General features: G+C 38.4%; 1 protein-coding gene and 1 long non-coding RNA gene across 6 annotated transcripts in view; one reads left to right on the plus strand and one right to left on the minus strand.

Moving 5' to 3' along the window:
• Positions 1-5,601, plus strand: part of LOC134482720 (uncharacterized) — a 32,978-nt gene extending 27,377 nt beyond the window's left edge. Inside the window, exon 2 of the long non-coding RNA XR_010059197.1 lies at positions 1-5,601. This exon is cut by the window's left edge and continues 24,759 nt beyond it. This is a non-coding gene — a long non-coding RNA (uncharacterized LOC134482720).
• The window catches only part of Prkn (parkin RBR E3 ubiquitin protein ligase), a 1,193,833-nt gene that overhangs the window by 1,166,678 nt on the left and 214 nt on the right, over positions 1-26,941 (minus strand). The window contains exon 1 of one of the 5 annotated variants that reach the window (XM_039088724.2): positions 26,636-26,773. The gene's annotated coding sequence lies outside the window, so the exon portion shown is untranslated. 5 annotated transcript variants of the gene reach the window in all.

The following is a 26,941-nucleotide window of genomic DNA, read 5'->3' on the forward strand; positions in this document are numbered from 1 at the left end:
GATAAATATATTATAAATAATATTTTCATAGGGACATAAAAAGCTTCTTGAACAAATGTCCTTGTTTATCCAAAATTGTAGGTAGAAGTGAAAAGCTAGAACATTCTGGACAGGTAGTTAGAAAAATAGTTTCCCAATGTATACTTATTGCTTAAAAAAAGTAGCAAAGTGACCAAGATGGTCTAAACTTGTCATCTCCCCCATGAATGCCAGGACCAAGAAGCTAGCTGTACTGCTAGACCTCTTCCCAGCATGGGCCTCCCTGTAATTCTGCTCCAATCGGCCCATATGCCAAGCTGACCATCGGTCACACACACACGAATGCCAGTGCCCTGGGAGTTGATGCAAACATATTCAGTATGACCTACCACTACAGCCCAGGAAGAGCTGAGAAACTGAGAGAGAACACAGCTATGAACAGAGGAAGCCCCCCTCCCTAAGGTTCACAGTAAATATGTAAAATACAATCATAATCAAATGCTTTAGCATAAAATATTTTTCAGTTAATTAAAAATAGGATGCTTATATCACCCCACCTAACAGATTAGTAAGTAAACTTTTATATAATTCCAAGTCATGTTCCAAGAAAAGAAAAGTGGGCTTGAAGACAGTAAAATAAATAATGTGGCTAAATGCATCCATAATTTTGTGTTTGACCAGTCTTCTCACTGCATTTCCCAAAATAAAAGAGGTTTGGATAACAGCAGAAAGATCCAGGTGTGCTTTATCCCATGAAAGAGTCAGAAGTCTTACTATAAAAAAGTAACTTTGTTATTGCACTGTCTTTCCAGAATTTCTCAAGTTCAGTTGAGCACACCTAACTTTATATTGGGGGAAAGACAGGAGAGTTGGTTTTAGATGAAGTCACACACAGTTCAGGTTGGTCCTGAACTCTGTTTGTGCTTCTAATTGTTGAGGGTTGTGATTACAGGTATGATCCACCGTGCTCAGGCCCATAACATATTTATTGTACAATAACATTTTTGGAACTAATGTTTCATAAATATTTGTTGAAATGTATTTGGTGTCTCCAAGTTAGTAGATATTTCTTTATATATTGACTTATTTTCTCCTAGAACAAGTATTTAGGGTGTGAAAAGTTTCTGTCAAACAAACAGTCAATAAAAATACAACCTGTCATCACTTAAGAGACATGGAAAAGTACTCAGTCTCACTGAAGCAGCAGGAGAAGCTTCAGGTACTGTGGGTGGGAAACATGAAATATTTTTTCTTATTTTAGACACAGGGGTTAACTTTATAGCCATGGCTGTCCTGAAGCTTGTTATAGAGACAACCTGGCCTTAGATTCATAGACATTCTCCTGTCTCTGCCTTCCAAGTGCTTGGATTAAAGGCATGTGCCACCATGACTGGCTGACATCTTATGAGCAAATACCTGGGACTATTACATTTTTTAGTTGGCTTGTGTCTCCCTTCTGTAGTTCACAAGTAAATAGGTAGCAGCATTTTCATGGACAGCTACGATTCCATAAGGTCAGATTGAAAACCTGGTTTACTATTGCTTTATTTCCAAGACCATTATCCAGACAGCCTATGAGATCAGACATTTTTTCCCTGTGCAGCTAAATAAAATAGTGGTTTCAGCATAACAGACATCAACTCAAAATGGCTAAATGCAGTATTTTTTTTTTCAGTTTGTTGATGATGACTATTCCCTGGCTAAGAGATTGGGATGTCTGACCAACTTAACCTTGTGCCATTTAAAAGCCCACAGATGCTTGAGTAACGTGGCAGTCTTACCTTTCTTTCAGATCCTATCTACCACCTTACAATGTCCACCACTAATGTAGTAGCGTCCTGTGTGGAGGAGGTTGCTGTCTACCCAAACACCCATTCTATATTTGGGAGAATCACCGCAGCATGTCGTCATGTGTATATTTGACACCAAGAAATGGTTTCCTCAAGTATTTCTTTGAGCATTCTACATGTGGACCTATCTCTTACAAGCACATGAGGGTAATGACATAATCAAATCTTATTCTTCTAGTACCAAAATATGTACTACTAATCATTTTTGCCTTCAATAAACTTTGATTATTGACATGCAGATCTTGCAAAATATTCAGATCACTCTTTTGAATCTGAGATATTACTCTCACATGAGTCTTTAATTGCAGTCTCCATTGAAGAGCTACCTATGGAGGTGTGTAGTGGGTGAGTCATTCAAACAAGAGGCAAAGTGCCAAGGAGTCAGTTAACACAACTTGCTTATGAATCTTAAACATGTACATATACTATGGCCATAACCTAAATCTGTGCCTGCTTAACCTGTGCAGCCCAGAGATAGATACTGGACCAATTTCATATCTTACACAGAGAGGAAATAGGGAGCAGCAGTGGTCTTGCTGTCCATAGCTTCACTCAGGTAATCATAAGAATCCAGCAAAACGTAAGAGCCTTCAGAAAGGAGACGACACATAAGGAGTACGCGTACACGCTGTTAAGTATTTTACAACATGCTTAAGGCAGCCTGCTTACACATTCCTAACCTATGGCAAATGAGTGGGAAAGTTCCCTAGAGCAGTGACCATTCCCATTTATTCAAAATCAAATTAAGTCATTCCCAAGGAGACCTAAAAGGATGCACTTACCTATGACTAAACAAAGAATAACTAATGCACTTGAAAATTGTACAAAAATCAAGTTAAAATTTAACCTTTGGTATGTCAAAGTCAGTAACTTATATGGGATTACATAGTTCAACCTGAAAATATTTCCATTTATGACACACTGTAATGTTATACATGTGGAATTTGTTCAATACTTTAAATTTTCTAAGAGTTCCAAAGTAGTTTTCATGTTGACTTATTATTGAAGGTGAACTTTTAGTCTTACAGGAATTGTCCTTGGTTGAATTTCCTATGTCAGACCTGTATTCATGTTTATAACTAGCAAAATTTAGCAGCACAATAATTGCATGAATAAAGCGCTGGTTGAATTTCTCAGTAGGCTTTTCATCTTTGAAGCTTTGAAGTCAAATCCTCATAAACGTCAATATGTTCCTATCATGTCCACACCTGTCATCTGCACCACAAGTCAGTGTAATCTACAGATAAAAATGAGAAGAAATTGAAAATATTTTATGGCTGTTCTGCTTGAGGGAATAAGAATAAAGAAAATCAATATTTCTTGTCATTTCCTGAAAGTACTGTATTCTCCAACACATTTAGCTAGCATTTTCCCATTTAAGCAAGGACAAAGATATAAGAAGAAAGTTTTTAATGCAGAAAATTGATGCATCAATATTTCTGGGTCATAGAAATTGAAGTTGTATCAAGCATTATTTCAAAATCTAAGTTAAATATACTCTCAACGTTGATTGCTCTCAGCACTAGTACCTACCACAAAAAAGATTAAAATAGATTTAAAATATTAAAGAATGAAGTCACATTTAGAATCCTATTATTGCCATTGAAATATTACTAAATTAATAACCATTCAAATGTCAAGATTTGACTTTATAAAATCATAACTGCAAAGATATCTAATATTTTTACTTATGCAGCATGTTTTTCTCATTCATTGTTTTTCAAGCTCAATGACAATCTCTCTGTAGATTGATGGTATTATACAAGGGAAGGAAGACACAAGATAAAGAAAGGCCAGTCACTGGACGAGAAGGAAGGCAGATGGGGACAGAGGTATCTATGTAGAGATACATGGCAAGGATTGTTTACTTCTGTCTCCATGTTGCCTCTCTGCCTGTTCTTCTGCTTCTCCCTCTCCTTCTAAAACCTCTGTCCCCATCTCCCAGAGAATTTGTGGCTAGTAGAGAACTGCCGGGAGAGATACTAACCACAGATAATTTATAGTTAATTCCATATGGCCCTCCGGTGTCAGAACTGACTCAAGGGACCAGCATGGCATGCTGGAATGGCTTGTGGACTGCCTGGGTCTGACAGTACTTGGGGACAGCATGGAGCTGCTGAGATAAAATTACCCTGCAGTGCCATGTGGCCCTACGGGTGCTGGTACTAGTACGGAATAAAAGGTTCAGGCATTTTTTTTTTAATATTTACTGCAACATCTCTCAAAATCTTTTATCTCTCCTTAAATTTGTCCTTTGACAATTTCATGTGTATATGCAAATTAATACATATATGTGTTATGGATATAGATAACATACATGTATGATCTATTCTGATTAAAATCACCATCACCTATTCCCTCCTATTCCTAATGTCCCTCCTTCCTCCAAGTCTCTTTCTAGATCCCCATTTTTGTTTTATTTTAAGCTTCACTGCATTTTCCCAGAGGCATCTTTGTGGCCATAGGTTTATCACTCGTCACTGGAGTATCTGTAGACACCAGGAAACTAGAAAGGGTCTGTGGAGTTGAGGATGCCTCGAGGGGTTGGATAGCAGAACATAAGTGATATAAAGAGCAAGAGGGTGAGTACTGTGAGAGAAGGGTTTAAGAGGGAATGGGGGATTGCACATGGAGTAGTTGAGGATGAAAGGAGGATTGTCAAAAACGAGTAACATTTCAAAGCCTACTACTGTGAAAGCCAACTAAAAACAATGACCATAGAGAGATGATAGCTCTCTTGGCTTGAATAATGATAAACCTGATAGCCAGCTGTCAATAAATAAAAATCTCTTTTTGAATTGTTGGTTAGAAAGTCCTCCAAAAGCTCCCAAAACAATATAGGATCTTGCCATTCTTCTTGGAATCCCATTAGAACTAGATGATTAAGACCCTATTGCTGTTCAGAGTGCCTACAAATATCTAGCTTCCCTGCAAGAGAATTACAGTCAAGTTACCCAGACCCTTGTGGACATAGACACTTTATGAGGGCAGTTCAAGTCCTTGAGTAGATTGGGTCAGAGATGGGCAAGAAGACTCTGACCAACCTGGAGACGTGTGAGAACTACCTACCAAAGTCTTCACCAAGAGATTGCTGGCTTCTTGGGTTAGATCAGGAGGCATAGGAGCCCGGATGACAATCTCTTGGGCACAGCAAGATATAGCAAGTAGCAGAGACAGTGCCCAACCACTTACTCTATCTCCTTCCACCTTGCATCCACTTCCTGCTTCTGAGACAATATATCCAGATGCCTACTCATCTGCCCCCATTATTGATCAGGGTGATTAGCCAGAGGGTAGGCACTCAAGTGCAGTTTATTGGATAAACATTGGGGCCAAGGGCCTTAGATCCCAAATAAAAGAAAATTTTCTAAAGAAAAAGAAAAGGGCCCTACTTCTGATACAATGTATACAGATACAGAAATCAAACTGGAACAGATCTAGATTTATCCCTACTGGCCAGCGTTCACAGTGGCAAAGGCACAGTGGAGGCTACTAGAGGGTAAAGGGTATATCAGTGACTTACCCAGATGGAAACCCTAAAATCTATGATACTAACCTTCCAGGCAAGGTGTGTGCCTACTGTTATAACACAGGTACAATTATTATAGGAGAAACCAAGTGTTTTATGGTTGGTTAGTTTTGAGGCCCACTCTAAAGAAGGAACTCATGACGGGTACTGAGTTCCAGTTTAAAAATATTAGTGGCTGAATAAGTCTTCAGGCATATTAAGAGAATTTAGTTCAGCTAAAATTGACATAGTGCCATCTTTCCCTGAATACTTAATTATTGAAAATAGAATACTTTATATGTCATTCTTAAATAAGCCATTTGGAACTTCTAGAACTTGGACTATTAACAAAAATCATTCTTAATCAGAGTGATTACCACAAAATATTAGACCTGGTCATGTAGTTCATAAGTACAAAAGTACTTCAACAGGTTTAAAGAATTTTTCTTTGTCCATTAATATATTTGTAATAAATAATATTCAACAGCTGTCAGAAATACCTCATGTAAGTAAAGGTCTGGACTGGCTTGATAGAGCTACTATAAAAGAAACAAAGCTACCAACATTTTACCCATTTTGTACCATTTTGTCAGATAATGCAAATCAGCACATACACTGACTGCTAGATGCCTCACTTTATGATAGTAAGAAAAGGAAGAGAGAAAATACTAAGGAAGAATATGAAACTATCTCCCAAGAACAAATTCTTACCTTTTAATAATTTTATTGGACAGAAAAAGAAAAAATCTATTTATAATCAAATACTAAAATACAGCATAAGAAATGGGCTCCAACCCTACCTTTATAATATACTATACCAAGAGTCTAAGATCGGAGAATGAAATTAGCTCCTTCCAACATCAGGCTGAAACACTAAAATGATCACGTTAGTAAGCTGAGCAATATGAACAGCATATAGAGCTCACTTAGATCATTAAGAAGAAAGGATTACTACAAGTTAGAAAACTAAGAATAAGACTTTTAGCATAAGATCTACTGTTTGTTCGTTATCCTCTGAATCTTACATTCAAACATGTTATATGAAATCAAAGATAATTTCAAGAGCACAATATCTCCAGTGGTTTAAATATGAGTGAAAGAACAGTGAAGCTACAGAGAAGAATGACTTTTTAGAAATCACCTTTGGAAAAAGGAAAAAATGTTTTGTAACATGTTCAGTTTGTATGGGCAGCCGTGTCCACCTTGGGCCTGTCATTTATTATACAGCAAAGGTGAAAGGGCAAAGACATTCTCAGAGGCTACACCAGTTCCTAGTTTGGTAGCCATCATCAAAACTCTAAGATCTAGCTTAAGTTCACAAAATCAAGGCGAGAACATCAAACTACAACAATGTATTTTGAGAATTAAAATAGAATTCTCATAATTCATTCAAAGATCACAAGTAACTAGTGAGTGTTAAATATTAACATCTTTCCCACTTGTCTTTTGTCCACTGGGTCTTTCTGAATTGCAAGTTTAATAGCTTTGGATGTTCTCCTTTCTAACTAGTCTTTAATATCTGTGGCTTACACTAACCAGTCATGCTTCCTTCCTATCCTTTCCATTACTGTCAACTTTAAAAAATGCTGCTCAGCCTTGATAGTCTCAGGGCTCCGCCTTCCAATGAGCTAGCCATCACTCAGTTCACTGCTGAACTTTCCTTTGTTAGGTGCCCCAGAAAACATTTTGTTAATACTCTGTGTCTGTTTCAGCTCCCCAAACTGTAGGTTCCAAGGGAGCAATATCTATATCTAAAAGTTCCCTTTGTTTGTAAAGGCCTCTCAGAGATCACCAAAACCTACTGAATAAAGCAATCAGGATGTTAACCATTAATATTTAAGAACTAATATTTAATTAAATATTAGATACATCAAAGCTAAACTTAGGAGATCACAGGAAACAAGAAAAATAACTTGTCATGTAGTACAAAGGAACATATAAGTGAAATATCATAGTAATAAAAGGTCTTATTTCATAATACATACTGAATAAAACAATAAAAACTAAAATTAGAAATGGATGTTTATTGGAATGCTGGTAACATCAAAAAATAAGTTTTGTGGATCAAAATATTTGCCATTCACTCTCCAAAAATTTAGTTCACTGGGTCAGTACCAGAATTAATATAGTTACATTACATCAGTAACTTCCATAAACTGTTGATCATTTTGAACATAAAAGCATACTAAAGTCTACCACACATGTTATACCACTGAAAAGACCTATGCTTGAGACAATATTAAGCTAGAGAGGAAGAATCAAGTCATTTTAGGTCATGTATGATAGATAAGGCACACCTAGCACATAAGTCATGTCACCATAATATTTAGGATTAGCAAAGGTATGACATGGAAAACTTTCCATTTCAAAACCAAACAATGGAAGCCAATGATCACACCTGGGGAATACTTTCCTTCGAATTCACTTCCATGTATCTTCTTTCGAAGAAAGCTCTTAAAATATCAGTCAAGGCTAGGGAGACGGCTACGTCAGTGGGATGCTTACAACACAAGTATGAAGACCTGAGTTTGGATCCCCCAGCACTCACATAATTAGTCAGATCTACCTCGCTTGAGGTAGAGATAAGAAGATCTGTGAGACTTGCTGATCAGCTAGTCTTGCCTTGCTGGTAAGCTTCTGGTTCAATAAAAGACCCTGAGTTGACAAATAATGCAGGGAGCCACTGAGGACAACATGAGTCTCTGACTTCCACATACACATGTAAATACACACATGTACATGCATGTGCACATGCACATGCCCATGCACACAAAAAATCAAATCAAATCACTTCAAAACTATCATGTAAGGTATCTGTGCAACTGAATGTCCCTATGAATTGAGGCATCTTTAAAATATGAGCTAAAATTGATCTTAACAACTATTCCACAAAGTAATTATGAAAAACAGCTAAAAGAATCCAAATCTTAGAAAGTAGCATTTATGTAAAACCTGCATTATTGAAGAACTTCAACTACTATAATCTTGGTCAGATACAGAAATCAATATTTTCAAATATCTACTGTAATCTATTTGAGTCTTTAGTTTACTAAAATTGTTCCTTTGAAAGTGTGTCCTCTATTTTGAAAGAAAATCTTACTCTAGTCCTTCACAAAGAGCTATTACATAAAAGCTAAATGCCTCTATTTCTTAGCTAATAATTTACAGAGCAGATGCATAGAAAAGCTTCATTTAGATAAAACAGACAAAAGAAATGACTGGTTCCAGATTCTCTCCCCCAGCTCTTCCCTACCCACTGCCTTGATTCTACAAATGGCTGAAGTAAAGCTCCCTTCTTCCCCATCAACTCCTTTGTCTTTTCAAGGCTGCCTAGTCATATTCATCTTGTAAAGTGATGTAAGAAACCTTTCAAAAGCTGTATTCACATTAGGTCAACTTTCGGCTTCAAGTGCTGCAGGACTAAAACAATGTAGTCACATCTTAAAATTGGGTTACAGCAGGCTGCCTACCTTATCCCAGTTCTAGGAGCTGATGAAATAAATAGTTTTAAACAGCACTTTCTCAAATGACATGAGAATTAATAGCATGTAATTACCTCAGTGTTGACAAGTAAGACATGTTTAACTCCTTAAGTGAGCTTTCCTAATGCATCAGTATCAGAGCAAGGCCTCACTGCACGAATATGATTGGAGGATATCTAAGGATATTATATGGATTCAATCACAAAGCATGCTAAAATTATTCAGGCAAAACTGAAAAGAACCAGTTCCTACCTTACTACTTGCAATGTTTACTTAAGATATCACTATGGGTTTTTGGAATAAGGGAAAATCTTCCTTTATATTGAACCTTTCCACACAGCTAGGACAAAAAATTAATATGCTTTGTTACTTAAAATGGTAAAGTATAAACTAAGCTACTTGTGGTGGCTTGAATAGAAAACGTCCCACACAGACTCATATATTTAAATGGCTGGTACCCAGAACTGTTTAGAAGGATTGCCTTAAGCAATGTCTGATTTAACTTAAGGCCCATTTCATGAGAGGGAGGCCAGGTTTGACACTGCTTGGATATCCAGGAGACGAGACAGACCAGAGATCTAGAGTAGAACCAAAGATAGATAGATAGATAGATAGATAGATAGATAGATAGATAGATAGATAGATAGATAGATAGACAGAGCAATGTAATAATGATATTCTGCTCTACTCATAGACTGGCACTTTGTCCAGTGGTTATCAGAATGGCTTCCCCCAGCAGCAGAGTGGATGAAGAGACCCACAACCAGACATTATGAAGACAGTGTCTACTTAGACATGTCTGTTGGGACTCTCCCATCAGAGCTCAAGGAATTCCATGGAAAAGGGGGCAGAAAGATTGTAGGAGTTAGAGGGAATAATGAACACCAGTAGAACACACCTCACTGAATTAAGTAAGCAGGGCACACATGGGCTCAAAGAGACAGAAGCAGCATGCACAGGGCCTGCATGGGGCCGCACCAGGTCCTTTGCTATACGTTGTGGCCATTAACTTGGTGTTTGTGTCATAGGTGTATCTCTGACTCTTTTCCTTGTTCTTGGGACTTTTTCTCTCTTGTTGGGTTACCTTGCTCTACCTTAGTGTGTGGACCTTTTCCTTATCTTATTGTATTTTGTTTTGTTGTGTTTGGTTGTTGTCTCTTAGAAGCCTGCTCTTTTCTGAAAAAAGATAAGGGAGAGTAGAAACTAGGAGAGAGAGGAGGTGGAGGGGGGATTTCTGGGAAGAGTAGAGGAAGAGGAACTCTTGGTTGGAATATATTGTATGAGAAAAGAATCTATTTTCAATAAGTAAAAAAGAGGGCGAGGGATGTGGTCTTGTTGGAATGGGTATGACTTTGTTTTAGGAAGTGGGCTTTGGGGCTTCAAAATTCCACATGAGGCTCTCTCTCTCTCTCTCTCTCTCTCTCTCTCTCTCCCCTCTCCCCTCTCCCCTCTCTCCCCTCCCCTCTCTCCTCTGTCCTTTCTATCTGTGGATTAGGATGTAGCTGTCAGCTACTTTTCCAACACTTCACCTGCCTTCACACTGCCATTCTCCCCCATCATTATGAAGATGGACTAACCCTCTGAAGCTTTAAGCAAGTTAAATCTTTTCTACAAATTGTCTTAGTCAGGGTATCTCCACACAGCAATAGTACTATGAGTAAGACAGTATTAGATTTATAAGAAAGAACCCGCAGTAAGTATATTTCCTACCTTAATATTTTAGTGCTGTAATGAAGGCTACTAACCATAACAAAATAAATCTCTACATTTAAGAGAAAATTGTAAAATAACAATTCTATCTTTATAGTAATTTACATTCACACTTTATATTTATTTCTTGCCTCTAATGTATGCTAATTAACTTATATCCTATTGCTTGATTCTGTTTTAACCCTATGACTAAGCCTAAAACATATTTCTAAATATCTGAAATGTAAAAAACAGAATGCATTCTCAGTAGAAAATCTAGGTATATGAAATATACTAAAGAATTGCTATAATGTATTCTGTTTTTCCATGTGTTTCCCATACACTCAGGAACTAATCTAAGCAGACTAACTATGTGTCAGGGAATGGGTTAAGGAATGTGTATTCCACGCTGATAACCTATTAAAAGGTAGGCAATGTGACCCTATTTTATACATAGAAAGACAGTGATTATAAGGGTCCTGGCCCACTGTTAAATAGATGGCAATGGGTGAAACCTGCTCATCTACTAACAGTTGAATCCAGCACACACACACACACACACACACACACACACACACACATGCACGCACACGCACGCACACACGCACGCACACATGTACACACACACACACAGTGAACGCCAAGTGCTTTTCTGTTAGATTTTCCCTACAAGACCACCATTGTTTCCACTCCCGGTACACGCAGAGCTTATTGATTGTGTTTACTCTTTCACCAATTCACTATGCTCAGGCTTGAACCAAATGTCAGCCTCAAGTGAAGGACTTGTAGACTAGTATTAAGAAGACCTGCCTTTTGCTGAGCCCATTCAGTCATATTTAAACTTGGTTACAAAGCACTGGACTATCTGGCCAAACTGAAACCTTAAAATGTTTTTAATAGGAATATATTTTAAGTTCAAGAGATTTCCTAGAGAATAGCCCTCAAAGGCCTTATTTAAGGGGTGGACAAGAGATACATTAAATTTTGGACTTAAAAATTGGGACCTAGAAATTTATTTGGGTATCCTCAGTTTCTGAGAGTCAAACAGTGAGCTTAGCCACTGTTCTTACAACTAACAGGACAGCCAGTGTCAGCCATGTCCCCAATATTGGCAAGAAGGGTCTACCACTATGAATCACAGGCACAAGAGTCTGCAGACATTTAGAGTCTGCAGAAGGTTATGACTAAAATGTGTACCCTGAGGTACTCTAGAGTATAAACTGCCTTACCCTTCCTGTAAGAAGGCAATGCCTGACCCCTTCATTCCCTCCCTATGAACATCCTCTACCACTTGGATCCCAGACTTCTTACAAGAACGGGCTTCAGAAACTAAGCCAATTTCAGGGCTTTAGTCTCATATTTTAGGTTTCCTACCAGCTAGTAAAACAGATGAATGCCTTAGCCTATTTAGAGCTATTAGTCATATTTAAACGAGGTTTCACTGGACTATTTTGTTAAATTGAAACCATATCATCTTTTCAATAGGAATACATTTTCAGTTCCAGACATATCCCAGAGAATAATCTAAGAACATTTTCAATGTTATATTTTATAAATATTTCTGAGTAATCAATGTTGTGCTCTAGATCTAAAAGATAAGCCTTGATATGCTTAATTGTAAACGGAAGATGAGTTAAGTTGCTTCATGGGGTTGTAGCATATAGCACTAGTTTGTAGTATTCAAAGATGGTCACATTTGAATTGTAATACAAAAGAACCTCATTTGTTTGGGCTTTATTTTTATTGTAAAAAAAAATCTAAGTTCTCTTATTAATCAACTTTGAAGTGAACCAAATAACTACATTGCTTCTGCCAATTGTGTAAACATAAACACTGAAAAATAAAATCATACAGCATTTCAAAATGTAAAGTTATACCTATTAATTTGTTCCTTATTGTTTTTAATTTACCATCATCATCACAAAGTTTTAAATGTCAAAGTTGAGAGAAATGTTATTAGTCAGCAGTAAAAATAGGCTCCTTCTCTTTTTACAGTGTGTACGATGCCAGCCCATGCATCAGACACACGCTAGCAGTCTGAAGTGGGATGTAGGATACAGCTGGACTGTGGAAGTAGACACGAGGGGTGAGGCTCATCCTTAGATTGTGCTCAGCCCCTCACTTAAAGGTCTCCTGTGTTCTCCCAGAAGAACAGCTCTATCATGACAGTTTGCATTGTCATTATAAGGTGTGAGTTTATGACAGATGTCCAAATATCCTGGGGCTGCAATCTACTGCTCTGTAGGTCTTGTATTTTCTATTATAGCCCCCCTTTAATCAAGTGAAATTCATTATAATTCTATAAAAAGAAACATTCTCAGGTTTGAGAATTGATCAAGTGCTTCACACACACACACACACGCACACACACACACGCACACTCCTCAAGTTATTTCAAAATATGCCTATTTGTGAATTGGCATTTAACAAATAACACCAGAAAGGTACTGGCTTTATGAACTTATGACTCAAATAACAAGATGTAGAAAGGAGTTTTCAGTCATGGCAAGACATCAAAGAACACAGCATGACTTCATGAACTCTAGTCACATAAGAAAAATTAAAAGTAAGACAATGTAAAAATGCTTTTTATGGCTTATAAAAATCACAATATTCTTATCTACTCAACAACACAGAAAGAAGAAAATGATTTTCTTGGCCAAGGAGAATTCAGATTCAATTTTTATGTTTCTATTCTGTAAACCTTGGTTAGTTCTATAGGAAGATAATTATCAGGGTTAGAGGGATAGTCCCTGATGCTTCTTAGAAGTAAACTCAGGTCCTAAATGAAGGTACTTAGGGGTAAACTCTCACAGTGTGCAGAGCTTGGCTGTGGGACTCCCATGGACTCTGGCACAGAAGGCTAAACACTCCTATTTATTTAGAGACCAGGAAAGAATGAGGCAGCAGAAACAGGACTTTCTCAACCATCCTTCCAGCTCTTGCTAATCAATGGCAGTCAAGCAGCTAAAAATTTCTTGCTATGGTTTGAAAACACAAGTTTTAATGTGACTTCTTTGCAATGTACTTGTATTGAAATGTGATTATTATTAGTTTCAAATTTACCTGAATATTGAAGAAAAGAGAAAGAAGGACGGAAAGAAAAACTAGCAAGAAAGCTGCCATTGTGCAAAAGAAGGACATAAAATCCAAGCCATGAATTAAGAGGCAAATGAAGGCTCTCTCTTCCTTTATTAGAAACAGAAGAAACAGACTATGTTCATCTTGCTTAGGGCCAACAGGCGCGCTTCATGGAATCCAGCCAGCATCAGTCACAAAGCTCACTCAGGAGTTTTGCTCTGTGAGAAAAGGAAGCCAGATGGGCTATTTACTTTCAACAAGATAATTCTGGAAGAAATTGTTATAAGTCAAAAAAACTTTTTAGCTTCATCTGCTATTTTAGCCTCTAAACTGATTTGAGAGTTACGAAGGGGATTGGGGAGCTCTGAGAAAAGGAATAAGAGACCTGGGAAATAAAAGGAAGAGAAGAGCAAAGCTTGAATAGCTAGGTGGTCCAGTGCCCAGGTCATGTGACCTGGAGTGAGTCACATACCCACAGACTAGCTGTGACCTCTGAGTAAGTCCTTTGGTTTCCAGAACAGAGACAGTATCACAGGCATGGTAAAAGTTAAGTCTCATAAATCAGGAACAGCACTTGGAACACAATATACAACCTAAGAACAAGACGGACATCAGACATTATTTTTACCTATCCATTTTCTCTCCAATTTGTGAAAGTGAAGGAAATCCATCAGAGACATAAATATCCGGGTCACCGAGTAAACAATGACTGAGAACACAAGAGCTCCATGTGGAGTAGTGTTCTATAATATTGCTTGAAAATGTCTCTATTGGTTCACTACCACAGGAGGGGAAAAAAGACAAATGATTGTATCACTGGATGGAGCAAAGTGCTGAGATTTTTCTACCTTAAAAATACTTCTTTAAGCAACCCAGCTATATATTCATAAAAAGTGCATTAAGCTTTAAAGTAAACATATATATACATTACATATATATATACATATATATGCATATATGAGTATATTATAGAAATGTACCTGTCCACCTTGCTAACATATAACTATTACTGTTAAATTAAGTTGTGGGAAGATTAAGTATTCAAGCTCTTACTTTGTACTATTCAATAACTTATAATTCTAAAAGAATAAAAGATACTCTCAGACCAAATCAATGTACAACTATACTTAATCTATTGTGATTCCCTGGAAAGAGAAGGAAGGTACATTGCAAAAGGATTATTCAGTACGAATGACGAAGACAAAAGTGGCTGCCTGGTTATCTTTGGGTTGATCTAGAGACTATCACAATTACTTCTGTCATATTACTGCCATATTAAAATATTTTCAATACACTGCAAAAGGTAGAAAGCTGATTCCTTTAAAAATTGTTAACAGAGCTTTTGTTGTTGTTGTTACTGCTGCTGCTGTTGTTGTTGTCAATTTGTTTATTTGACCATCTCAGTCTGAACCCTAGACTGGTCTGGAATTCATGTCTGTTCTTGTGCCTTAACGGCCTTGGTGATTACAGGTATGACCCACCATCCCTTGCTTCTGCACACTAACTCTAAACAGTAACTCTAAACAATTATTATATAGAACAAGAAACAGATTGTCTGCTTTCTTACCTATGTACTGAATCTTCATTAAAAAAATATGTTATTGGATTCATTCAAAGGCCAAAAATGTAAGAGTTCTGCCTTATATCTTTGATGTAAAATACACTTTTGATGCATAATATAAAGCCACATGCAGGTGCTCACTCCCACAATGAATGCTCAAATGTAAAGTAAACAGACGTACTAACACTGAACTATTTTACCTGGATGTTTTGTGTTAATTAAAAAACAAACAAGCGAACAAAAAACCTCTTCAGATGAAAAAATAAAAATCCAGTCATATTTTATCTTCTAGAACCAAAACTGCCTGGAATTGAACCATAACACAGATTTCTCAGGTAAATTTCAGTTCCTTTTAAGTAATGACAAACATGTGAAAGCCTTAGTTGGCTTTCTGTTGCTTCATAAAATATTGACCAGAACCAACGTGGGGAGGAAAGGCTTTATTCGGTTACAGTCCATGATCAGAAGAAGCCAAGACAGGAACTCAAGGCAGGAACTGAAGCAGGTACCATGTAAAGAAGTTGCTTACTGGGTTGCATCCCTTAGATTGCTCTGTTATCTTTCCTATGCCCAGGGATAGCACTGACCATGCTGGGCTGGCACAACTATATAACTAGCAATTAAGAAAATGCCCATAGCCATGCCCATAAGCCAAAGTGATGGAGGCACTTCTCAGTAGAGATTCCCTCTGCCTAGGTATGTTTAGGTTTGTGCCAACTGACAAAAACTATGAGAAGGGGCAATCTAACTAGAGTTTCGCTCCAGATATGTAGAGAAGTATTATGTGTATAAGATACTGTGATGTGATAGCATGGTAAGAGCAGTGATTTAGTACATATGAATATTTACTCCAAGTTTTATTTTTAAAAGAATAATAAAACAATCTAGCAAATAATAAATCTACCCCCTGGAGGAATTGTTTATAAAATTTGTTATTTGTTAAAGGGAGAGACAAGAAAGTATGCCAGATTCAGAGAATAATCTGATTTTATTTTCTTTGTCAAAAATTCTACAAAGGCAAATTACTTAATTATTTAAGAATTGTAAATTTACCTTTAGAAGTTTAAGAAAAAGAATCAAATGCCACCAAATACTTTTTGAATGATTAATAGCAAAAGGTATAATACTTCACTATAAAATCCAGACTTTTGGCTGAGTAGATAGCAAACATGATTGAAAATTATTATAAATTTACTGCTTTGCAACATATATAATTTTTCTTTAAAAAATCTTGAGCTAAAAATTAAGAATATTCATGTCAGTTTGGAAGGTAATTTCATATTCACTTGAATCTCGACTTTGTTAAAGATAAAAATGAATGGTTTTCAGAACAACCAGACATGAGCTTGATGGATGATCCTTTCTCAGCCCCCTGTGAGCAATGAGGAAAAAGTAGCTATGTTTATTTATAATGCTCCATATCATAGGAAATAGAGAAGTGACGCTGTTTGCATGTTGGGTTATTTAATTATGTGAAGGCGCTGCTGGAGGTGTGTTTGCTCATGGTAAACAGAAGCAAGCTTCTCAAAACTAGGCAGAATTCCCAATGAAAACATTAAAGTTAAAACTGTCTTTTAAATGATATGAAGGACCATCTTAGAACAATTATGAGAGAAATCAGGCAGTGCCCTTTATCCTGTGTAAGTGTGTGTGTGCGTGTGTGCATGAGAAAGACCTAGAAAGTTGATCCTTATGCCTTGGAGAGGACAGAATGATGTCACCAGAAAGAGCCAAATACTAAAAGCATGAAAATAATTGTTTTTCCTTTTAAAAACAACCTCAGAATAATTAAGATAAATTTCTGCCTAAATTAAATTGCCAGGAAGTTTTCTCTGCAAGGCTTTAGGCACTCTAAGCACCCCTTGACTTTGGCCTGCCATGCTTCTTCAATAAATCATGCAGCAGCCAGAAGTCAATTGAAATGATTGAATCAAGGAAAATCAAATTTTAACATTTAGTTTCAGTAATATGATTATGAAGCTTTTAGTGATATTGTAATTACTTTGAAGCTTTGAGCATATGTTTCTATTGAAAGTCTCCCATGGAGAAAAGCCACACTAGGGAAACAAGTAAATACCGACCCCAGTGAAGGAAAAATGTATTTGATGTGAAGTTAAAAGCTAAAGGTAGAAGAGACGAGTCATCTGTGCGATTTATATTCGAAGCATCGTACATAGAGTAAGCGGGTGGAAATGCCAGCGTCATCAAAAATTCAAATGATTTAATGGCTTTCCTCTAAGGGTTAGTGCCAGAGAAACACCAAGGAGAAGCAACAGTAAAGGACAGGGAAGGAAAGAAAGAAGCATCCTTGTGCAAGCTCCAATTTACTCTGCACAGGACAATGTGGCAGACTGAAATCCTCCTAAGCTAAATGAACTTGAAACATATTACATGTATTTAGCATTAATCAGATCGGGCTATTAGTTATTCTTTTCTTCCCTACTTTGGTACCCGTGGAGATGCTTCTGGGCTTAGAGAATACAGAGATAAATGAGATGATGCTGAACCTAGCTAAGACAAGGATCAACCGTGAGTGGGTGCTTCCAAGGAACACTGGAGGAGAGAAAGGAAAGACAAGCATGGTATTTCCCCTCCTTTCATGCCTATTGCCGTTCACCCAGCAGATATCTCCTAAGTAAAAACATATACCTTTCATCAAGAAAGAACACACAACATCAAAATAGAAAGAAATAGTCTTTAAAATTTAGCAGAAAAATGATTATGTCAAAAATCTAAAATGTACAAACCCTTGAAGGATCAGTTTATTTGATGACATCAAAGTACCATGTGTCCCAATATCATATATCCCCTGAGTGGGAAACAGTATAACTGATTCAAATCTAGCTTCTGGGGTGTGTCTGTGTGTGTGTGTGTGTGTGTGTGTGTGTGTGTGTGTGTGTGTGTGTGTGTGTGTGCGTGCGTGCGTGCGCGCGCGCACGCGCATATGTATGTAAGCATGGAGTTTACTGATTCCTCTGAACTAGCTTGCTGGCCAGAATAACGCATCTGCCTGGCCTGGCCCACCTCAGCTCCTGGAAGGGGTATACCACCAAGTCTGGCTTTAATCTTTAATATGGGCACCAAGTTCTCATGTTGCTTGATAAGCTCTTTACCCACTGAGGCTTCTCTCCAGCCCCTTGTTCTCAAATAGGAATCAATTCCTTCCTTTGAGCCACTTTCAGCTATTATCTTAGAAGATATCTGACTCAGGAACCAGATCATGAACCTCTGCAACTGTCAAAGTTCGCTTCTTCTTCTGGAATTCACCAAAATACAAGTGTGCTAACCTGTAAAGCATCAAGTTCTGATAAAGCATGGTCATGATTTTGATGTTAACCAAAAGTAAGTAAATGAGAATCAACATGGCCCTTGTGCCAAAATTATCTCTGTATATAAAATTTTTAACATCCATTCCTGGCATTAAGGGCTAGCAATTTCCCATTTCTTAGAGAAAGGCCTTCACAACATGACAAGGAGAACTTCTCTGAGATGCCCTGCTCTCTCCCTTCTCCTCATATCACTTCCTCCTCAGCTCCTTATGGTCATACTCTGGCCCTTCCCTAGGCCAGGCCCTGCTAACGAGTCCTCCATCTCACTCACAGGCCCCTCTAATTGAAGTCTACTTTATTTTTCTACTGTTCAGAAGCCCACTGGGCTTAGAAATCAATAGCATCTCAGCCGGATCCGCAACTGACCACATACAAACACAGCATATCCAGTAAGAACAACTTCCTCTGTTTTCCTCTGTTGGAGTGCAGCTTCTGTGCCTGCCACATCTTGAAAAGCAGGTCTAAATAAACAGTGGACGTTCAGATTTTTCTTTTTCAAAAAGAAAAGAATCTTTTTCACAAATGAAATTCTGCATCTATTTTAAAACTATATCCCACACTATCTTTAGACTTTCTTCTAAAATGATTAATAATGGAAAATAGAATATATTTCAGAAAACACTCTTTCCTAAACCCAAAGTCTATACTAACATTTGTAGGGGCGGTTCCGATGCTAAAGTCCTATTCTCCAATTGGTTCTTGATCTGTCAGTAAAGCAGCCATGGGCAAATTGCTAGACAGAAGGGATAGGCAGGACTTCCAGGTCCTAGAGGCAAAAGGGAGACTCATGGAGAAGAGAGGGGAGTTCGCCACACATCTGAGAGAGAAAAGGTGACCAGTCTTGTGAGGTCCCAGGCAGAGTCAGGGCACTCCTACAGGTGGGCAGTCAAGGATGTATCAGAGCAACGTAAGCTTAGAGCAGGCGGGAGATAGTAGCACCCAGCAACTGTGCCAAGAAGTCGAGTTGAAAATGAACAACTGTGTGTGTGTCTTTTATCTATGGATTCAAGGAAAGCTGAGAGGGAGTGGAGGTGGTAGTGTGGCCCGTTCCAGAGCTTAGGAGGGGTAGTGAAAACTACATGCAACAGACATTCTTTAAAACCAAAGCAAATTAAGTTACAACATTGTTCTCAACTCTACTAAAGTTTACTTTTAAATTTGTGTAATTTTCAACAAGTCAGATTAGTTAGTATTTACAATAGGTAAGACTATGTTATTCTATCATTAAGTGTCTAATTTTCACAGCGAACTCAATCAGAAAGCAAAACATGTATGAAATGCTTATTTGCTCCTTTTCCCTGATGATCTATTGTTATGTAAAGTTATGTTTCCTGTGAGAAGTATAGCAAAGCTTCCCTTTCTCTACAGGATGCAAATAAGCAACCTGGTTCAAATTACACAGCTACAACTGTATTTTAGCACAGGAGAATATCCACATGTTCTATTGCCACCTGGGAAAACTGCCCTGAAAGGTAAGGTAAGTACATATATGCTACAGCTATGGTACATTTGTTTTATTCTGAGAGTGTGCATATGTGTGAGCACATGTGTGTGTGTGTGTGTGTGTGTGTGTGTGTGTGTGTATGCATGCACATGCACACGCATTTGCAGTGTGTGCACAGCTGAATGGACAGTACCGCCAGTTGTCCTGCTGGATTTGCTCTCTACCTTATCTCCTTGAAATTGGGTTCACATTGAACCTGGGACTAAACTAACAACCAGTACATACCAGTGATCCTCTTCCCTTCAACGCACAGCAACCACATAGCACTGGGATTGCACACATTGGGCCCTGTCTGAAATTTTACATGGAAGCTAGGATCGGAACTCAGACAAGTATGCACAGTAAGCACTCACAGCCACTGGGACACCGTCCAGCCCCGGGTGTCTTATTCTTAATGGTCTTTCATAACATATTGCTATTTTGTGATTCGAAATGTTATATGTTGAATAATAGAATTCCAAAAATTCTTACAGCTCCAAAATAATAATTTGGGAATATATTTTCTGATACTTCATATATAGAAATAAAATACTACTATGTATTTTTCAGTTATAGCAACTATGTTATTATGCTAAAACTTTTAAAATAAATCCTTTAAATGACTAATAATTCACATACAATTATCAATCTTGAATCACTAATATTTTTCATCCTACCATTTCTTAGAGACAAAAATCATTACTTACCTCTTCCAAAATCTAACCTGAAAAGGCATCACTCTCCCTTCTCTGATCAACCTGACCTCCATAATTTCAAGTCTAGTAGTTATAAAATGCTTAAACTGAGTGAGAAGCTAGAAATATTCCTACTAAATGATTATGCAAATAAGTATGACAATGAGTTGACCCAACAGAGAAGGACCCTGAAAGTTAGACTCCAGAAACTGTTCCCCCACATCTAAACATAATAAAGCTCATGGCATAATACCTGTGCTGGATAGTTTTCTGTCAACTTGATGTAAGCTAAAGTTATCTGAGAAGAGGGAAAAATTAAATCAATTAAAATTAATCAATTAAAAAAGTCTCCATAAGATCAGGCAAGCCTGTAGAGCATTCTCTTTCTTTCTTCCTTCCTTCCTTCCTTCCTTCCTTTCTTTCTTTCTTTCTTTCTTTCTTTCTTTCTTTCTTTCTTCCTTCCTTCCTTCCTCCCTCTCTCTTTCTTTCTTTCTTTTTCCTTCCCTCCTTCCTTCTTTCTCTTTCTTTCTTTCTTCCTTCCTTTCTTCCTTCCTTCCTTCCTTTCTTCCTTTCTTTCTTTCTTTCTTCCTTCCTTTCTTTCTTCCGTGTGTGTGTGTGTGTGTGTGTGTGTGTGTGTGTGTGTAGGTTTATTTGGGGAAGGGAAGGGAGTGAGAGAGGACCTGGAGAAGGTAGACAGATAAGAGAAGAGCCATGAGGGGAGAAAGTTGTGCTGTGGTTTGCCCTGAAGTTTTCTGTATTTTGATGCTAATTCCACTGCCCAAGGACAGCTGCCTAGTCACTACTCAGAAGTCAGGTGACTTCACCAGAACCACCTCCCCATTGAATTTGTAAAGTACGGTAGGTACAGGATAGAAAGATCTTGGGGCACCGCTGTGCGGACCTAGCGGGGGTGGTAAAAGACCACCATTACTTTTTATTTTTATATTTTTACAACAACAAAGATGGGACAGAGAAGGACAGAAAGAGGGATAAAGAGAGACCAGCCGTGTGTACTTGGGAACAGAGAGAGGAAAAGAGAGAGAACTGAGGTGTTGAGGAGTCCTTTCAGAGACCAGGCCACATGTCCCTGGCGGAGGCAGGTAATAGCAGCACAGGATGCCATAAGCCATTGCTAGGTCTCTGGGAGGAGCCTAGGGGAATTTCCTGCAAGCTAACATTCCTCCCTTCTTGTTTTAATTAAAAACGAGGAACTAGGAATGGATGATGGTGGGGCAGGAGTGAGGTCTTCAGATTACTTCCAGCTGACTTTGGGGCATCATTGTCTTTGGGGACCCTAAGAAAACTGGGATGCTGGTAGAGCATTTCCTTAATTAGTGATTGATGGAGGAGGGCTCAGCCCAATGTTGGATGGTGCCATCCCTGAGCTGGTATGCTCCTGGGTTCTATAAGAACGCAGGCTGAGCAAACCATGGGGGCCAGGCACATGACAATACCCTCCACAGCCTCTGCATCAGCTCCTGCCTCCAGGTTCCTGCCCTGACGTCCTTTAGTGATGAACACTGTGGTGGAAGTGTAAGCCAAATAAACCTTTTCCTCGCAAGTTACTTTAGTCATGGTGTTTTATCACAGCAACAGGAACCCTAACTAAGGCAATGCCCATAAACTATAGGCCTATAAAGGTAACCAAGTGGACCTGTTGCAAAACTTCAGTAGCCCACAACTGACAAGCAGTTTGTTTGGCGGCTTCTCTGAAATCAAGTTGATGCGGGGAAAAATGCCTGACGGAAAGTTTTCATGGTGTAAGATATGACAGATACCATCTACAATACATCCAAAAGAAGAAGAAAAGACAAATGAAGAAAGGGAAGACATCGCAATGAAAGAAGAAATCTCTTTGCTTATATATCAGGCCATGCATCAATTTATAAATGAGCATGAGTGAAAAGTGGCTGACATTAGACCTTCATTCTCTCTGTAGCATATATAAAAATTAAATGTAAACTAAGTAGAATGCAGAACACAATTCCCATGTGGTAGGATGAATACATAAATACTACACGCTGCTTCTCTAGGGGAGCAGGTAAACTCTGTACCACAAACACGTCTCATCAGCCCAAGGAAATCACAACTCATGGGGATAAATGGTCTCCTATTTCTGTATCCTAGAGAATAATGTGTGTGCACACATGTGCGCACACACACACACACACACACACACACACACACAGACTGTTCCTGTCCAACCTAACATACTACTTTAATAAAGAACTGATACTGAAATGATAACTGACAGCTATAACATCTATTCAAGAAAGAAAGATGCTATTGAGTATGGGGGAATGAGGAGACTGGATTAGCTGTGTAGAATCCTGGATGACCAGGAAAAGCAATACTAGGGGAAACAGCATTGCCAACTGCATTCCTTCTAACCAAAGTTCTCCTCCATAAGGTGAAGTAAATAAGCCATGAAAGGTAGGGGCTGGAGGTCTGAAATATAAATCAGCTAGCTGTCAGATGCCTCAGTCTTTAATATTATAAATGTTGGGAAGGAAACCACTCGGACTACTACAAAGAAAAATTTTAAATGAGCTCATTAAATGTAAATTAAAACAGAAACAATGAATAAGCACTGGGCTACAATTAAAGGCTGAAGAAACAGCAGGTAAGAAACAATTTCCATTGATCAAAGAACTGAAAGCTAACAGAAGAAAGCGTTTTGCATTGAACCTGGTTCATGAATATTAAGCACTTTGAAATAAGGAGAACTTGTGCTCGCTTTCTTTCTTTTTTTCTTTTTCCTTTTTTTTGAGGGGGGGATGTGTTCAAAGAAGCTTTAGAGGTAGGGGTGGATTTGCATATCTTACCACCAAGTACTTTCAATGTATCATTTTCAAGTCAAGGAGCTTTGGATTAAAAAAAAAAAAAAATGCAGACTTCAGAAAAACCTTTACAAAGAGGACCAACATTTGTAAAGGTATGAAGCTTTTTCTGAGGCTTTGGACCCAAAAGAGAACTGAATAAAATTATCTAAACTCTTCTATTCAAAGGTCTTGGAGAACCCATCTTGTGACACAAGGGCACCCCCTCACTAACAGTGTTTAGAGGTAAGGTTGCTTTCGTCGAAGGTTATTAAAAGCACAAGGGGCAACACACAGTACATTCCACTTCACCTACGAACTCCAACACTCGAAATTCTCCACACACCAGCTCTAAAACAAAGCGAGACATCGGCCAACAGTCAACAGAGACCAAATATTTACAATGACTAAGCATTTTTTTCTGCTTATTCTATCCTTGTATCCTTGGCCCCTAGTGACAGCACCAGCCAGTGCTCAGTCCTGGAATTTGCTTTTGTAAAACTCAATCATTATAAAATGAATGGCTTTTCCTAAAACTCCTTCTCAAAATGTTCTACCCTTTATCTATGGAAAAGACAATTTAAAAAGAAAGCACTTGCTGCCAAGTGATGATAAATGCATGCTAACACTGTCAGAGAGACCCCAAAGACACCTGTGTAGCATGCACACTGAAAGGCCCTAGGGCTACTAAAACTTTATTTAAAAGGAAAATTACTTTCCTAACTAAGAAATCTGATAAAATTGAAGAATAGGTGAGAATTAATGTGATCTTTATATGCAAACAGTTAAGTTCTCTAAATGATTTTAAACAAGATATAGAAAGTAGTATTTTAATCAATTAAGAAACACTTTTGAATGGAACCCATGGTCTTCTGCACCCTAGAATTTGTCACTAAACTACATTCCTACTTTAAAAATCTTCTACAACACTGGATTTTAATTTAAGAACTTTCTTTTCCAATTGTATGGGTACTCATGTACTTTAATAGCTGATATTATCAAATGCCTAAATATATAGAACATTTAGAACAATTCACAATTGTCACTACGAAAAATCAATTTTAAACACAAAGAAGTGCTCACTTTTTTTAATTTAAAAAAAGTTTTAAAAGAGGTGCTCAAAATTACATTTTTCTCAGTTAAATTTTCTGAAGCTTCTCTATTCTACATTTCATTATTATGAAACCCTTCTCCATGCCTCATAAAGGCTGACTTTTTTCATTAACTTCAATAAAATTATGGTTCAAGTCTCTCTGGGTCAAGGCATGTCAATCATAATCCAAGTGGGAGATGTAAGTACTTTTGAAGCCATCTCCATGACAAGAAGGGAACCCTCTACTTGGGAACAATAAAAGGAAAATTATTTTATGGGTAATAAAGTATTAGTTTTCTTTCCTCCTATTTGGCCAGGAAGTCAATCCATAGGATTTTTCTCAGATCGAGCACTTCAGTGGTAGAGCACAGTATTTCCTTCACTAGGAAGATACTGCAGAGGGAGAGAGTAGAAGTCTAGAAGGCCCCAGCCCTCAGTAATGCTGTGAAGTCGAAGAAACTGTTCAGTTCTTGGAGCTATTTATGTGTCCTTTGCTCTGCAGCAGATCTCTGGGTAATTACCATCTGCCCTGTTTCCTGGTCAAAAAATTAGTCAGAAGAATGCAAAACTACTCCTCCAGAGCATCCTTGTAATCGTTTTCCCTCTTTCCTGCTTCAGGCACTGTCACCACACCCAAGCCTCCAACCTGGCAACTCATAACTTTATTAAAATACAGCCACCAATATTAATAGGCAATACAACTAGCTAAACAAAAAAATTATATAACATTATTTATGTAGTTTTTCTTTTTTAATGGAAGTTCCTTTTCTTGAGGCAGTGGACAAGGATTTAATCATTTGTGTTGAAATGCACACTTATTCACCCTGTACAAAGAATAGCCAAGAAAGAACAGTTTTTAAATTTGCCTTTTATTTCCCTTCTCTTTTTTTTATCACTAATTGATTTAATTGTAACGTCCAAATGGCATAGTTCTTATTAAGAGAGTTCCATGTAAATCTAAATAAGCTGCCTGAATGTGTTCCACCCTAAACTTATTAATATAATAATTTATGAGATTTTATAAAATGATTATTTCTAGGTCTTCATTTCCTATCTTTGTATTTAGGGGATAATTGCTTATCAAAGTCACCCATGAACTCGATTAAGTTGAAGGAAACTAAACGTGTATAGTTGCCTTCAAAATATGAGATGTTGCTTTCTTGTAAATTTGTAATTTTTCTTTTCTAATCTGTCCCACTTGGTTCTCACTGTTTCAGTTCAAATTTGGGTTCACAAATGACTCTTAAATCAATTTCATTTAAAAGGCTCAGTGTCATTCATAAAAAGGTATACTTTTCTCTTCATTTTACAAGTTTCCGATTCATTCATCCAAAACACACACTAGCCTAGTACCAAAGTGAGAAGTACCTGGACATCATTAGCTGGCACCTCTGCTTCCATGAGGAACTTAGCTGCCTAGCGTGATTCTCAAAGACGAGGAGAGGAGGGCTGCACACTTTAACATTACATAGGTGAATTAACACAGACTTGGCTACCTCCACAGCGTAATGCATTTACTTCATCAATGCACCTCTCGTTCACCTTGGACACATCTAGGATAGACCGACTTCTAATATGCTTGGTGCACTACCTGCCAGGCATATATCACAAACAAGTTCACTAATCTTCAGGACGACACCTGGGGACGAGTCTACAGTAACGAACCCTCCAAACGGGAATGCGCGCTACGCGCCACTATGCATTTATTTCTACTTAGCCCGGAGGAGAACCCAAAACGTGACTCCGAATTTAACATCTCTGCCAGAGAGGATCTTTCCAACCTTCCTACTTCACACTGCTTAGAACAATCCTAGTGGCCGCTTCCAAAGCTGCACTAGTCAAACTGCATCCAGTTACAATCTATGGGGGGGGGGGGGGGATGTTATGGTTGCTGTTATCTACTCTTCTATCCTTTCGTCTCATATCCCCGAGGACACATTTAAAAAGACAGAACTGACGGATTAAGTTGCGATCTCCACCAGGCAGATGCTTCCCTGAGATTTTCTTAAAGTCCTAGAGGTGTGTGAACTCGCCCTGAAGTGAAGGACAGCTTGACAGAAACAAACCTGGGCTGGTCACCCCCGCGGTGCCGCACGGCGAGCCCCGCCGTCGGGGGGCGCAGTGGAGCACGAGGGTGTCCGTGAAAGATGCCCTCTTCAGCGAGCACCGGGCTAACCTTGGCTAAGGCGGGGTGGGGACTGGAAACTCACACTTATGCTCTAGCACACACCCGATCCGGCTATTGGCGGGCACCCCCGGGCCGAGGAAGCCCACAGAGCGGGCGGAGCGCGGCGCACACCCCTCCGCCCTGTCACTGACAGGTGGCTGGGATCGGCCCCCGAAGATCCCACTCGGACCCGTGGGGTGTGACG

The sequence above is a fragment of the Rattus norvegicus genome, chromosome 1 (genome assembly GCF_036323735.1).
Source record: "Rattus norvegicus strain BN/NHsdMcwi chromosome 1, GRCr8, whole genome shotgun sequence".
Taxonomy (NCBI): domain Eukaryota; kingdom Metazoa; phylum Chordata; class Mammalia; order Rodentia; family Muridae; genus Rattus; species Rattus norvegicus.